Source organism: Squalius cephalus (assembly GCF_949319135.1).
Source record: "Squalius cephalus genome assembly, chromosome: 9".
NCBI classification, from domain to species: domain Eukaryota; kingdom Metazoa; phylum Chordata; class Actinopteri; order Cypriniformes; family Leuciscidae; genus Squalius; species Squalius cephalus.
Window position 1 is genome coordinate 8,739,461 of NC_137130.1, and position 16,644 is coordinate 8,756,104.

The window sequence follows — 16,644 nt, forward strand, 5'->3', positions numbered from 1 at the left end:
AGGGAGTTTTTTCAAAAACATTAAACAATCTTACTGACCCCAAACTTTAACAGCAGTGTACGTTTTATACACACTATACCAAAGCACTATTCAAACATGCTAGAAACAAGATTAAGAGTGAAAAAGAAAAAAGTAAAGTAAAAGATTCTGCTGTTTGTTGCTGCACTTCTAAAAAGACCCCTATACAATATAGGAGTATAAGTAAATGTTTTCTGGGAAAAACACTGCACTTCTAAAAAGACCCCTATACAATATAGGAGTATAAGTAAATGTTTTTCTGCGAAAAACACTTTAGAAAGCTTTCATTTAAGAAGTTGGGGTATATATTTTGAATGAAACGAAAAATAAAAAAAGCAAAAGCCAATTGCATAGAAAAATAATGCAAAAGAATAATTTGGTGTGGAGATATTCAGCTATTGTGTATCAAGAGGAAACAGGCGCTGCATATTAATGTGGTCCATCCTGCTAAGATGTCTGTTCAGGTCAGCATGGCAGCACACTACATGGCTCATCCTTCCTTAAAGCAAAGCCTCATCATCCTTCAAACAGCGCCAGTGATTCAGAGAGACCTCTGGAGTCTTCTGGGTCTTTCCTTCCTTGCTGTCCTATGCTATATCCTCTCTGATCTACAACACAGAGCCCAAACACTGCGGCTCATGTGGCCGGGTGTCGAGACCCAGTGACACAGGACTGAAGTGGCCGAGGAAGATGTCACAGCGACTCACTGATGAAGTTCTCCCAGAGTTCTCATGCCAAACCCCCTCTCCCTGTACACACTTAAGGCTATTCTTCATAGCATGTTTGATTCTAACTGTCTACACTTGCAACTTAAACATACAATACAGAAAAACAAATGGAATCAAAAATCTGTTATAAAGGTCCTACATTGCTATCTGAAAAAAGGATGATAAAACTGAAACTGCATTGTCAGCGAGGATGTAATTGCAAAGGCCTGTAGAACAAGTCTAAATAAATCAACATGCATTTATCAGTGTCTGAACGTTTGTCTCAGGGGAGTTATAAGATGTCATTTGGATGTTTTATTTGCATTCTGACGAGAAGGCAAGAGTGATTAAAAAAAACATCTGCTCTCAGTCGCAGAGTTTTGAAGAACAAACTAATTGTTCTGTAGGGTCTCTCCTAGTTTCTATGTAGAAAAGCTGGTACCTTGCATGTTACACAAATTCTCTTGTATTTCTGGGGGCTCATGGGAAGATTAATGTTGCAGATATTTGTTCAAAACATAAATGTAATTGTGAGCTAATTTAAAATAAGGAGGCGTTACATTGTTTCTGAGAAATAAACTCGTAATTGTGAGATATAAAGTTGCAATTATGAAAAAAAACTCACAATAATGAGAAATAGTTGCAATTTCAAGATAAACTCATAATTGTGAGATATATAGTTGCAATAAATAAACAGTCACAATATTCAGAAATCATGAGAAATAGCTGAAATTCTGAGAAATAAACTCACAAAGTAAATTACTGATTTACTCAATTTTTGATTGAGCCTAAATAGTTCTGGAGGCAATTATACCTGATTCTGTTCAGAATATTCTGTTTTTAATAAAGTTTAATGTATTTTAATGTGCCTATGTACAGTGTCCCTTGTTGGAAATCAATGAAATACGAGACTACAAAAAAGAAAAAAAGAAAAAAAAAAAGAAAAGAAGACCAGACTTTAGTCACCTCACCCATCTGCAGGGGGAAAAAAAATAGAGCTGTGTATATATATGAATATTTTACGCACGCAATAACCAAATATGCAAACAACATTGTAAAACATGCTTATATAAATAAGCTTTCAGAATGAGTAGATCTATCAAATCAAAGCCAAAATGCCTGCCTTTGTTGTTTTCTGGAGCACTGAGAAGTGTGTGTGTGTGTGTGTGTGTGTGTGTGTGTGTGTGTGTGTTTAATGCCCTGCCTTAGAATCAGTCAGGCTGCATCAGCATCAAAGTGAATCATTAGTGGCAGAGGAAAGTATTGCAAAAAAAGCTTGAACAGAAACAAACAATCCATGTGCTGTTGAAAAGCATGACTGTTAAACAAGGCAAATTTCTGGATTTCAAAAAAGCTCAGCTGACAGGCAGGGGCGGTTTTGGGGGGGAACTTTAGCAAGGTTGTTAAAACGATCAAATTAAGTGTTTTTCCTTCTACAGACTACTAAAAACCTCCCACGTCCACAGTGTTCAGTGACATAAGTCGCAGACTATTCCATTAGATAACACATCAATATTGGACATTAAAACTATTTGGGGAGAAAATCCTATTAGCTATTATTGCAGCAACACTACTACACCTACGTCCCATCCTAACCACTGTACTAAATACAGATAAAGCTAATGCTAAACATCTACGCTAACTTGAAGCTATCCTAACTGATGCAATTCTATGCTATTAACTAACTATGCTTCAAACAATACTACACTAACTGAGAATTACCTACCTAGGCTACACGAAATAATCTAAATAACTTTATAAAACGGTTAGTTCCAATCCTTGATTCTGATTGGTCAATAGCTGTGCTTTATTCACGATAAAACACGGCTATGACCGCTTCACCCAACGGTTCTATTTATCACTGCGCCCTTAGCAACACCCTTAGCAACCACTGACATGGCATAGAGAGCCTATGGGTGTGAACTACCTCGCAACAATGTTGCCGAGAATTTGTAAAGCAGCAGGCACCTCCAAGGTTTACACAAATCACTGCCTTCGCAGCACCATGGTGCAGAGATTGTCCGATGCTGGTCTCGAATCGAGGGAAATTATGTCTGTGAGTGGACATAAGTGTGAAAGTTCACTACAGAGCTACTGGAGGACAAACTTAAAACAAAGAAAGCACTGGAGCGACATTCTTGCTGCAACAGAAAACACTGCTGACAGTGCTGAGCCCCAACTAAAGAGAACCGCGTTAAATATCACCACAGTGGACCCGACTGAAATGAGACAAATATTTAATGCGTGCACAATAAACGGAGATGTTCAAATAAATTTAAATAAACAACAATAAAAAAAGTTTCTCTTGTTAGGCAGCATTTTAGCAACTAAATTAATAACATTAATAAAATAGATTAAAGACCTAACTGTTATCTATCAAAATATGTGCCCTTGTGTTTTTATTTAGGCTATGTAAATATTTTGTTTAGTGGAGAGTAGTGCTGCACGATTAATCATATCGCAATCGCGATGTGAAGCCTACGTGATTATATGAGGCAAAATGCTGCGATATTATATTAAATAAACAAACTAGCGCTGTTAACGCAATTAACGCAGCATCTGTTAATTTTTGGCATCCTTTGGCTAGTATTACATGATCCCGCTCTTATTCATGCAAATGCTTTTAAACCATTCATGCGTGATAAGACAAAAATGAACGCGCTGCCTGTGAATGTCCTGACTGTGACACACAAAAAGACTCGCGCTAATATCGTGCGTGCGCACAAAACAGCATGCCAGAATACAGTTCTCTTTCGAGCTTGAACGAACAATAACACACACAATTATGCCACAATGTCTTTTTGTCGAGTATCTTCATAACATAAGAGTAGTCTTATGATGAATGTGAAGAGTTGTGACTCGTGAGAGAATGAGGCGCTTGTGAGATCCGCGTCTCTGACAGCCAATATTAACCAACTGCAGAACCGCAGAACCATACGTCATAGCAGTGTGAGGATGACAGCGCCAGCCTAACAGTCTGATGCCGGAAGTGGGCGGGGTAAAAGCATCTAAGGGGTGGAGATGGGTAGGTTTAGGGGTGGGTTTAGGGATCAGGGGGTGGAGATGGGTAGGTTTAGGGGTGGGTTTAGGGGTCAGGGGGTGGAGATGGGTAGGTTTAGGTATGGTATATGTAAGGTGGATATGTATGGTATGCGGTTCCGGCATCAGACTGTTAGGCTGGCGCTGTCGTCCTCACACTGCTATGACGTACGGTTCTGCGGTTCTGCAGTCAGACGGATGGTCTTAAAGGGACAGTACACAGTAGCCACTAATTATATCTGTCACTAAAGTTAATCAAAGAACAAAGGGAACAGAGAAAAACACTCACTGCTCCATTGACAGCTATTTAATTAACACTTTGAAGGCCCAGAAAGGTAGGAAAGACATTGTTAAAATAGTCCATGTGATTACAGTGCTTCAACCTTAATTTTAAGAAGCGACGAGAACACTTTTTGTGCGCCAAAAAAACAAAATGACTATATTCAACAATTTCTTCTCTTCCGTATAGTCTCCGGCGCGCGTTGACGAGAGCACCACAATGCTCTTGCTTTTTAGACAAAATTGAGCAAAAGCAGACAATATTGTGTCTAAAATATAACACAATACAGTTATTATGAACTGTTGTATAAAATCAATATCACATTTGCACTCGTGCTATTTCGCAGTTATTATGAACTGTTGTATAAAATCAATATCACATTTGCACTCGTGCTATTTTGCAGTTATTATGAACTGTTGTATAAAATCAATATCACATTTGCACTCGTGCTATTTCGCAGTTATTATGAACTGTTGTATAAAATCAATATCACATTTGCATTTGTGCTATTTCGGACAAAAACAGCACTCACAATAAACTGTGATATTGCTTAACTATATCATTATATAAATATGAGACAAAAACTTATACAGGTGCATTTGTGCTAGGGATGTTAACCGATGACCGTTTGACCGATGGTTGACCGTATCAACGTTAACCGATCAAAGTTGCCGGTAGTCGGTTAAAAAAAAAAAAAAAGTGATCTCTAAATTAAGCTATTATAGACAGTGGACTAAACGCTACTACAGTTAGCCATCTCATTCCAAGATCTTTTTGTGTGAAGTGAACAAATCCCTCACACTCAATTTTTCATAACTCGCCTGTTTGTACTTAATAAACCAATAAAAACATTTGGCGCAAGGTCACAGCATTTGGGTTCGCATGCTCACAAGGTTTGCAAAAAGTAAAGGCTACAGGCTAAAACACTCGAGGTTAGAGTCAGGGCAGCACTACCTCAAACTAAAGCGGTGTCTCTTCGGAGCTGTCATTTTCTTAAATGAGCCGCGGCAATGTTTCAAATGAGCTTCTAACGCTAGACAAACGCCTTTTTTTTCAACGCGATCACCTTGTACCCAAACCATTTAGAAACTAAGGAGCCATTTGTCCTCCGATTACATACAAGCTACTCGGCGCCGCGTTTGCGGGACTCATGTTTCGCGCTGTAGCGGATTTTAAAAAAGTGACGTGAGTGGAAAGGCGGCGCCGGGGCAGTGTGTGTGTGAGCGGGAGGCAGAGCGGCAGAGAGATGCGACAGAGTTGCGAAATTGCAGGCGCGGCTCGAAATGGCTGTTATTTAAAATAGCGTAGCATATTTTAAACTAATCGGTTAACTGGTTTCAACCGGCTAATGAGGCTCGTGGTCGGTCAAGAAAATTTTTAGTTTTCGCCATCCCTAATTTGTGCCCTGATATCTTGGAATTTTAGAGGCATTCTACAGGCTACATCACACAGTGAGTTGTTGCCCTGCTTCATGTTCATCATCAATAAACTTTATAAAATGTAATACCGTATGACTTACGCAGGTCTGGGGCGGGGCGGGTACGTCAAATTAATTATTAATTTTAACACATTTTTTTCGCCATAACTAATTAAAGCTGCAGTCCGTAACTTTTTTTGTGTTCAAAATTTATATAATGAGCGAGTACATCATGAATCCATTTTCCAAACCGTGTTTTTGCCTTATCCTGAATCACTATGGTACACCTATAATACGTGTTTATATGCAGACTATTTTAGACTGGCTCGGGTCGTACCACTGCGGAGTAGCCTAGTACCGGCGTGACTCGTCATAGACATGAACAGAGAGAAGTAGCTCGGGCTACAATGTTCTTCCGCAAGACGCATGCAGTTCTGTTTATTAACCGCTAGAGGGCCAAAACTTACAGACTGCAGCTTTAATTAGATTAACAGGTTAAATCGACAGCCCTACTTACAACATTTAGACAACTTGGATTATTCTATATATATACTGGAGGGTTGGGGGGGGGGTTCTGCCTTTAGGGAGGCAATTACGATAGTCTAGAACAGGGGTGCAAAACTCAATCGCATACTTCTCAACTATTTAGTAGATGAAAAACAGTATGTGACAAAAGTAGTATGTCTGAATTCACAGTACTCAAAAAAAAAAAAAAAAAGAGTAGGCAAAAAGTACCTACTTCTTCCAGCAATATTCTTTTTATTTTATCTGCTCCAAGAAACTACACTTCCTGAATCAAGCAAACATCAAACACAACTTAAGTCTGAACAGAGCAGATGACAGGACCATTTAGAACAAACACTAGTAAATACTAAAAGCGCATGAAACTGTCAAGTGTACTTAAGTTAGCCTATAAAAACGCTCACACACACTCTCACTCGACTCACGCACGCACACACACACACATACACACGCGCGCTCGCTGCCACGCAAGCGCACACACTCACACACTGTCAAATTTAACATAGTGGGTGCATTTTTTATTACTCGTTTTTGTGTTTCCGCCATTTTATTTGACGAATGACACCAGAGAAACGTCAGTAGGCTATAGTCGATTATGGTCTATTACTGCATCGATGCAGAATCGTTCACATTCGCATTGGGATGCATCAATACAAAGATTAATTTCAACACCCCAAATATATATTATGCAAGGCTTACCCTGATTTTCAATTTCAGTTGGCTGGCTCATCTTTCAGTACAATGTATCTCAAGATCCTGTGTGCAGAAGTCCAAACAACTTTTAAATTCCAATGAGCTCACAACTGGCAGCAATACCTTTGCATGGTGTTACATTCCACATAACAAATCCAAAAAGCAGAATTCTTATCAGAAAGCAATTTCAAGATTTGGTAAATATTGCAAAAGGACATCTTACAATGGCATAGGGCTCGACAATAAGAATGGCCTGATGCCCTGGGGTCAGTGTGAGAGGGTTTCGGGACTGTCACTTGTGTAAGCAGACCAGAGCTGTGTTGAAAGGTTGTTGATCTTATACTTGTGTTTTTATGTAAATTATCAAGCAATTAGTATTGTTTTGCATCATATCATTGTTTTCCAGCACAAATGTGTTTTATAAATGTATAGCTGTCATGGAGTTACAATGCAGCTGTATAATTTCCATCTGTTAATGCAAAATTAAAAACCTACAATTAAAAAAACATAAAAATTAATTCTAAAATATTTTTTCTACAGTAAAAAAAACAAAAAACATTTATATAAATATATAAATTGGCATAATTTAATTATAAAGCTGCAATGCCACTTCATGAATTGTATTTATGCATTTAATTTTTGTATTTAATGAAAAACAATAATAAATAAATAAATATACACTATATATAGATTTTATTTCTGGTACATATAAAAATACATATCTAAAAATATAATGCATTTTTGTGATGGGTGACAGAAAGTGTTGCAAATGTTAGAAAATCATAACCATCAGAAATCCTTACAGTCGAGCCGAGCCGCGTGAGAGTACAGAGATAAGCCTCGACCACCAAGTTGTAATAATGTGGGGGGTTTTATGACTGGGCATGTTCTTGCTCATCCTCTCTGTGTTTGCTTCAAAACATTAATCACTTAAAAAACCTCAAGAGTGAGATATTGACATCTTAATAATTAGGTCAATTTGCCATTCACTTCATGAGCCGAATATAACATGCTTTTGATTTATAGTGACTGCAAAACGAGTCTGTGATGGACAAAAAAATAGGTGCTAAAGAAATCATTGCACTCTGCTCATGTAAATGTATTCTGTAGCTGGTAAAAAAGTCATTCCAGTGAGCTTGAATATAAATTGATTTGCGGTAATGTTTACATAAGTTGCATGGTCATTGCCGTCATGAGCCACATACATTAAGAGAAGTTCAATTTGAGTTACGAAATCTGTAGATGCATGCAACGGATGAAAAAAAAAAACATGCATCCAAACTCTCACAAACAAACACAAGTGTACGTGCTCAAGCTGTGCACTATGAATATATGAATACTTAAGAATGACAAATTAGAGTCACGACCACACAACACACCAGACGGAGTTGGTCTTAAACGGGGGTGAAATAGTCTATCATATGTCAGGTTTTGACAGCACTGGTAACATTAACTGTGACAAACAGGGGACTCCAGTCCCCGCTGAGCTGATAATGGTAGCACTGAGATGTTAATAAAAGTAATCTGCGTGCGCCCTGCATTCACTCATCCCGCAGTCACAGATGGGCTTGCCTTTAATGTGCACCCAGATGACAAGAGCATCATTTAAGCCAAAATACCCGAAAAGCCAACGCATGCAGCAGAGACTTGAAGTGCTCCAGCATGCTAACTACCCACAATCCTCTTCATCCATCCTCCCTGGACTCTAGAATAATCTTTTGCGCCATGTTTCGCATTTTATTTCCCCAAGCAACCTTGACTTTCAAAGAGAAACTTCGTAAAAAAAGGAGATGCTGGACAGGAGAACATTCTGTACTTCTGTCACTGATTGAAGAAATGTATCGACATGTGGACCTAGTCAGAAATGTCAGATCTGTGTTCAGACAACAACAACAACAAAAATCGAACCTTGTTGTAAAACATGTTATAAGTGAATCTCACGAAACCTGTCAATAACATGTCTAGGTGAATCACAAGAAATGAGTGATTCACATGAAACTCGTCAAGAACATGTCCAGGCTTATACACACTAGTACAGTTCAGTAAACACACACACACAGTCACACACACACACACACATATATATATATACACATACACAGGGCTCGACGTAAAGGCTTGTCTGCTGGTCCGGGACAAGATCTTAAGGGGCAAGTGAAAGTTAATTTTACTTGCCTGATCGGACAAGTAGGCTAGCCTAATAAAAACTTCAATAACAAAAAATAACTAGGGAATCACCAAAATGTGACAATGATTCTGCATTCATTTTAGTGTAAGTATTAAGTACATTTTAGATGCAATATTGACTGATTTTGTCCTATTTAAGGAGCGAAAATAGTTCCAAACAAAGATCACAGCAGAACCATAACGCATCTCACAGGAACACTTAACCGTGTTTTCATTACTGAATGATTCAGCGTTTTGAACTAATCGGTTGAGTCAAAGATTCAATGACCCATTCATAAACAACTGCCTCATTCCTGAACAAATCAGCCATTTGAGCAAATCATTTGAATAAATGACTCAATGACTCACTCATTAAGACGGTCACCTGCCGCCACCTACTGGTAGTTTAGTTTCGTGTTTAAAAGTATCATTCTTTCCAAAATTTCTTATTTATATATTTAAAAAATATTTAATACAATCTCATAACACTTTTTAATGCAGTTTTAATTTTTCAGTGTAAATTATTTGATTTGATTGGTAACAGCCCTATAATGTCTTATTATTCTAATTTCATTTATTGATCAAGTTTAAGAATTTAAAGTGAAAGATGAAGGAAATATTTAAAACGATTTAGATATATATAGTATCTTACCTCAACATTTTGAACAGTAGTGCATAAAATGTTCTGTATTGTTTTTTTTTGTTTTTTTATATAATATGGACAAATAAAATGCAGCAATAATAATCTATTGAAAATCACCACTGAAAATAAAGGTAATCAGTGTCACATTACAGTAATGAGTTTTTTTTTCTGTGATCCATGAAAAGTACTGTAATGTATTACAGTAAAGAAAACCCAATGAGAAGTACATCCATACACATTATGGCAGAGGTTCTCTTACTACATATCAACACTCCCCTTTTGCAAAACAATTAATTTTTGTCCTTAGATTTTGGGGTGAATCTGTTGGGCAGTATCTGTTAAATGTACTGAAAAAATTCTATCACCATAAAACATCAGACAATAGCCATGTTATTATGCCAGGACACATGAAGAGATTTGCTCATATGATGTGTCAGAACTGGTTAAATTTGACTACCATCCAACTCTAAGCATTTCTCAACATCTAAGCGAAGACTGTCAGGATGAGCTCGCTCGCGTAGTCACAAAGCTTCGACATCCCCTTTCGCCACCAACAAGAGCCAACGTGTGACACAAGCTCTCGATGGTTCACGCGAGTTATTTTTAATGCTCTATTCCGCAGTCCCTGTGCTGATCGCCCTTGAGCAAAAGCTGCCAATGTGGCAAAACTACTTGCGATGACAAAGGACAAAAACTCCCTTGAGAGTTCCCTCTGAGGTTTCTGAGACAGGTCAGTGTGAAGGAAAAAACCATGACGCAACATCGTGTGCGGAAACCTCTGGAACTACCCATGGCGACAGATGCAAACACACACACATCCGCCATTAATATTCATTACGATAGTTAGCCTAATTTCTACAGCATTCGCTCAGTCAGAATCAACCAGGCCCTGAACAGGCGCAAGCACAGTCAGCAAGAAAGCATCACGTCACACCGGCTAAATATATCACAGTCAAATTTTTCCCATACTACTGCAAATGACTCTCATCTCAAGAAACACGCTCATAACATTCAATGGGGGAAAAAAATCAATTCATACGCCGTGCTCAGAGCTTCTGTGCTTTGAATTCAGCACAGAAATAAACCCACGCGCTTCAAGGCCTACAACAGAGAGCGAAAGCTCCCAGCCGAATGGATGCTGATTCATCAATAGTTTGCCAACGCAAAAGGTCATCCCATTTCCCAAAATGACATATTCTGCTCAAAAATGGGCCTAAGAGGAACCTGCAAGAACCAGTTCAGCAAGATTATAAGGGATTCTAATAGGCACACAGACAAAGAAAGGGCACCGTACTCACCAGAGTTGCAGAAAGTTGTGGATCTCAGGACATAAATGGGGAGATTGGACAGATGAAGAGGGGAAGAGAGCGCAGCTGTGTCGCTGTGCGGATCAGTTCATCAGCCTTTAGACTTCTTTCCAGGTTGATAACCGGCCCATTCTGCAGGCAGAAGGGCAAATCAAAACAACACACTGTCAGTTTAAGCCACGTTTGTCAGTCATGCGAGGCTGCCATACGTTGCACCTTCTCCACATCAGGGTCTCTGTGTAGCGAAAGGGGGTTTGCCTCAAGAGCACGGGTGAAATCGCACAAGCCATATGTGCGCTGATTTACTTATCTCACGGGTAACTGAATCCTTAAATGGGAACATTGTGTAAACAAAGGCCAAAAGCATCAGCTTCTAGTTAAGTGTCTAACATTTCTGTGGATGCACCACTTTTGTGGAATTTAACCAAAAAATGTGCCATGTTATGAGATTCATAAATACAAGAAATGGTGTCACTGACCAGAGAGGGATCCTAGAAGTCTCTTGGGTTTTCTCTTCCAGGTCATGTGACCACGTGCCGTCACACTTCCAGACGACTTGAGAGAGTTCCGTCTGTCCAGTGTATCTCACCTTTTAAATATAAGCAGAAGTGTGAGAAAACATTCCGAAAAATCGAATTGATTCACAAATTTAACTCGTTTTATGAGTCTCTATGCATTACCTGAGCAAGTCCTTACTGTTTCTCTGTACAGGAGGTTTACTTTTTATCTGAAATTAAAGGTTTTCTTCTGCTCTTCCAAACCAAGATTCTGCAAGAAAGATGGGGGGGGAAACATTTGCATATTAAGTAATAAATAAAAGTTAGAATCCAATTCCATTCTATATATTTGCACAGTGCCTTTAACAATACATATTTTTAAAATAGAACTTTAAAAGATAGGGGGAAAAAAAGCTTGGGGGAAAAAAACCCTGGCAATTTATTAAAAAATATTTCAGGTGTATTTCAGATTTCATTTTATAATAGAAATGTTTCAAGCCATACATGCAGAAATTGGTGTGATACGTTTAAAATAAACAACGTGTTTATTATTATAATATCTATATTATTTAAATATTGCATTTTTATTTAATAATTAATTTTATTTAATGATATTTAAGTCTTACAGTTAACAGAATATTTCTATTTGGGCATAAGTTTGTAATGTAATTTTATAGAAATAACACCATAAATAACAACACAAATTACAGAAGATCAAAAGGTATTGCATAACAGGAATGATCTGTATTGTTTCAGATTCTCATCCCATGTCTAACACACAAAACTGCATAACAAATTAGCTTGTAGAAATAGTAATGATTTTTTGATGCATATTATTGTAATTGTAACCATCTCTTACGTCTGTGACCGCACTGCCAAATCCAGCCTTCAACTCCAAGCAAAGAGAAATTCCTTCAAAAAACAAGGAGACATTTATCAGTAAATGAACATCTGTGTGTGAAAAGTGCTCCCTCTAATGGTTATGTTTGGCATTGTTTAACAAGATGGTGATGAATTTGGTTTCTGGCTCTGAGTGACATAGAAGTGATTATCAAATATATGACATGTATTATAAAATGATTATTTCAGACTACATTTTGATTGGATGAGCCACCTTCAAATCTGCAAAAAAAAATAAAATAAAATGCCACAAACACACCTATGACCGCACATTTTACATTCATTCAGCAAGTTACTACTTTAATCATTGATTCTGTCTTATTACCACAGGATCAAGCAATAATACAACTAGTAAAATATATTTAGCCTGACTAGGCATGTCAGAGAGGGTTTCTCCTAAACATTATATCAAAACCTCTAAAGCTTGACATGTCTCAGTGTCCTGAAACACAATTCACAGTACTTAGGGAAGACTGCCATCTACTGGCAAAAGAAACTACTGACATCTACTGTCAATCATTTTCCAGTTAGATGACCACTCTGGGTAAAAAAAAAGGATCATGCAGACTTCTCCACATGTAATATATTGGCAGAAGAAAAACCTGTTAAATATTTACCCAGTCTAGACTCAGCTAGTCCAAAAACCAATTTGGCCTATTTATTTAGAGGCTTCAAGCGGATGCAGATAAAACACTTCGGTCCTCAGCCTGAGCGATATTGTGCAAACCAGAAGTTAATCAGTTCCTCTAAAGGCGCTTACAATCTGATCTCCTGTTTGACATGGAGCCACTTCGGAGAGTCCCAGAGATGAAATTCTATAATGATGGAGACTGAAATTCAGCACAAGGGCTCGACACACAAATCACACTGTATTAATGTTTAATGATCTCTAAAAGCTCCCATTCCTTTTTCGCTTTCTCAGGGTCCCGCGTGCCGGCGTTTACAGATTATCACCTGACCCCTACTCAAGGACTGTCCCAATGTGATGGCGAACGAACACACATCAGTGAGATTATAGATCTCCGCTGTGATGGCGGTTACAGTGCTCAAAAGATCCATAAAACACATAAGTTATCTCCTTTCGACACACGGCCCAGAGAGACAACCATACTCACGCTAGGCACATGAACCACACCATGATGCAAGATCATATTTAACACAGCTGTCAGACTCCTTTGTTATATATTACACTCAACGAGTGAAGCAGGAATACTATCAAAAGACAAACACATATGGCATTCGTATGTTTACATTTTGCTTTTCCCACCGGCGATATTTCAGACGAACAGCCTTTATAATATATTTACAATTTTTCCAATACTGTAGCAGTCACTCAAATCTTTTTTTCTACCATAAATGAAATATTAATAAGATCTAAACTATTTATATTGTGAGCATTAATAATGAATTGCAGCCCTTTCAACATTGTGCTTCAAAATGTAATATCAAGCCTGAGAGGAAAGCAGATATTTCCCCATTTCCATTTAGCCGGGGGGTTATAAATTAAGAGGGTCCATGCTTTGCTAAATATTGTAAACGCACCTAATGCATTAATCAAATAAGTAAATCTTTGCGGGTGCTCGGAGTGCAATAAAGCCAGAGCAGCACAAAACAGCGCTATTTAAATGTGTTTAAGCGTTTCATTACTTTCATTTACTAATAAATAAATGAATCAACGTGGAGACACTTCACTGGCTGTAAAATTTTTTGAATCAAATGCCATTTTGATGGAGAGGTTAAAAGGGGAAAGATCTCCACAGGGCTTTTAGAGAAAGTGCAGACTCTTAACTCAGTCATGGAAAAAGTCAGCTCACTTCTGCCGGTGTGCAATTTCATTAACGCTTACATGCAGGCAGGCATTGATTTGCAAAGGAATCTCTCTGAAATGCAGGTCTAATCAATCAAACGTCTCCATTAATTTCAGCCAGGACTGTCGCTTGAATTCACAGGGCCTCGGATGAAATTTTTATGGGCGGGCCTAAGGAAGTTTATAATATGGAGAAAGCTATCCGTTAGCTTTCCCATTCATCTCAGTGACAGATGTTTGGCTGGCCAGGACCCCCCGGAAGTGTGCAACGAATGGCCGTCAATGGAAAGATATGTAGATACTGCATCTACCAAATCTAATTATGTGTGATTGTATGGTTAGTTGGGTATTATTATTTACATTCAGCATTGTTTTTCCTCACCAGTTGAGAAGCACTAGACTATACAGTATAGAAGAGGTTCTCAAGTGATTATTTTATTATCCTCATATGGGATTCTGTGCCTTTTGTGTCCCCAGTAAAGATCATGATCTTACTGCCTTAAAATGTTGAACAATGTAAATTTGAAAGCTGTCTTAGTCATAAATAAGAGCATTTGAACAGTAAGCATATTGAAGTTGATTCAGTAAAATAATTTGAGACATTTTTCAGCTTCTTTTTGCTCAGACATGCAGACCTAACAGAGTGGACACTGAGAGTGTAAACAGATTGTTTAAAGTCGAAGAAGTGTATTTAAAGTGCTTTGGTTCATATTGTTTCCACTGTAAACAAGAGTAATATTGTAACCAGTTGTATGTGGGAGATAGGAAATCATACATACATCCATTACCTATACCACCCTACTACTTAGTCCACTCTGTTATACTTTGTCCACCCTGTTATACTTTGTCCACCCTGTTAAGCAGTTTTTAAAAAAAAAAATAATTTCATAAAAAAAAAGCAAAATATACTAATACTTCAGTGACAATGAACATTTATGAACATTGAATGGATAATGAACATAGTATGAATAATGTAGTACTTTGAAAAAGTTAACATTTGTAAAATGAGGCATTTGTATCTGAAAATGTAAAATAATTATATATATATATATATATATATATATATATATATATATATATATATATATATATATATATATATATATATATATACATACATACATACATACATATACATATATATATATATATACATACATACATACATACATATACATATAAATATATATATATATATATATATATATATATATATATATATATATATATATATATATATATATATATATATATATATATATATATGTAATGATGATGATTTATTAACTGATATGATTTTAAAAGGACAAATTGACATGAGTTGTCTAAGAAAATGTACACAATGCCCATAAATTAGAATCATAAGTATTTTAAACTGTTTTGTCCTTAACAGGGTGGACATTTTTGATCTTCCATTTCATTTATTTTGTTTAATAAATGCTTAAATTCATTTACCCCAGCTTGACCAATAGCATTTTTTAAATGTTTAACATCGACCTATCATGATTGCACTCAAATTTATTTTTAAGTTGGTTTCTTTTAAATTTCTTTTGACTTTGATTTTCAAAATTGTATGTCCAAAAGCCAAAAAGAAATACCAGGAATGACCCATATATAAACATACACATACATGCACACACTTTAAACACACATACATATAATTTATGTTTTTTTTATATAAAATATTGTAAAAAATATATATATATTAGTCATATTTCCCTGCTACCCAATCAAAACAGATCTGTTACCCATTCCCAGTACTGCTAAAAAAATGTATGTGTCAAATCTGGACAAACCCAACCATTGGGTTTAAAAATGTAATTTAAACATTTAAAACAAAGGTTGAGTTTGTCCATATTTGACCCAAACATGGGTTGAAACAACCCAGCATTTTTTAGAGTGGGACCCTTATTGAACCCCTCTCATCAGGGTCTGGGATAATAGCTTGTCCCACCAGATAACATACCTGATTTAAACTAAAATCAAAAAGAAGAGAACGTTAAGCCACACGAATAAGAATAGTAAGAATAAAGAACAGTAAATAATCTGTTGTTTTAAGTTTCAATCACAGTATTTGGAGGACACAAAGCAAATTTTGAGTTGAACAATTACATTTCTGTGATACCAGGACTATACATCCTGTAAATTCTCAGAGAAATATTAAATTGTTGCTAAATGTATGCCACAGTGCAATAAAGAAAACACTGATGAAAGCGCTTTTTTGCCTGGCAATGAAAATAATGCGGGCGTGACTGTGTGAGAGAGTTTGGTGGTTTGCTTTCTCATGACAGGATGCTTTGAAAGTCAGTTTGAAAAGTTGAGCAAGGTTTAAAAGCGAGCTGCAGTTTCAGCAGCCCGAGCAAAGCGAATGGAGCCGACCAAGTGCGGAGGGATTACACAGGAACAAAACAAGTCAAGAGGCAGTAAGCATAATGTTAGGAGAACTGCTTATGTGCAGAAACAGTCTGACAGGGCTGTGAGAGGCTGTCACTTACACACAAACACCCAGCAAAGGAGCTTAGAGGAACCTTTAAAAGCATTTCATCTACACCAGCTTGTTTGACTTTGCCACCTCTTTTCATTCTCTGCTATAAAAACCTGTTGAAAATGCAGACATTATTGCATAATCATGCCTTGAGTCACAAATC

The 16,644-nt window shown here is 37.2% G+C and overlaps 1 protein-coding gene across 3 annotated transcripts in view; it reads right to left on the reverse strand.

Annotated features, from left to right (window-relative positions):
• Positions 1-16,644, reverse strand: part of pcbp3 (poly(rC) binding protein 3) — a 62,370-nt gene that overhangs the window by 33,206 nt on the left and 12,520 nt on the right. For all 3 annotated transcript variants that reach the window (XM_079880972.1, XM_079880974.1, XM_079880973.1), the window contains exons 2-5: positions 12,149-12,201; positions 11,473-11,560; positions 11,272-11,381; positions 10,784-10,924 (exon numbers count right to left, since the gene is read on the reverse strand). The gene's annotated coding sequence lies outside the window, so the exon portion shown is untranslated. The remainder of the gene's footprint in view (positions 1-10,783; positions 10,925-11,271; positions 11,382-11,472; positions 11,561-12,148; positions 12,202-16,644) is intronic.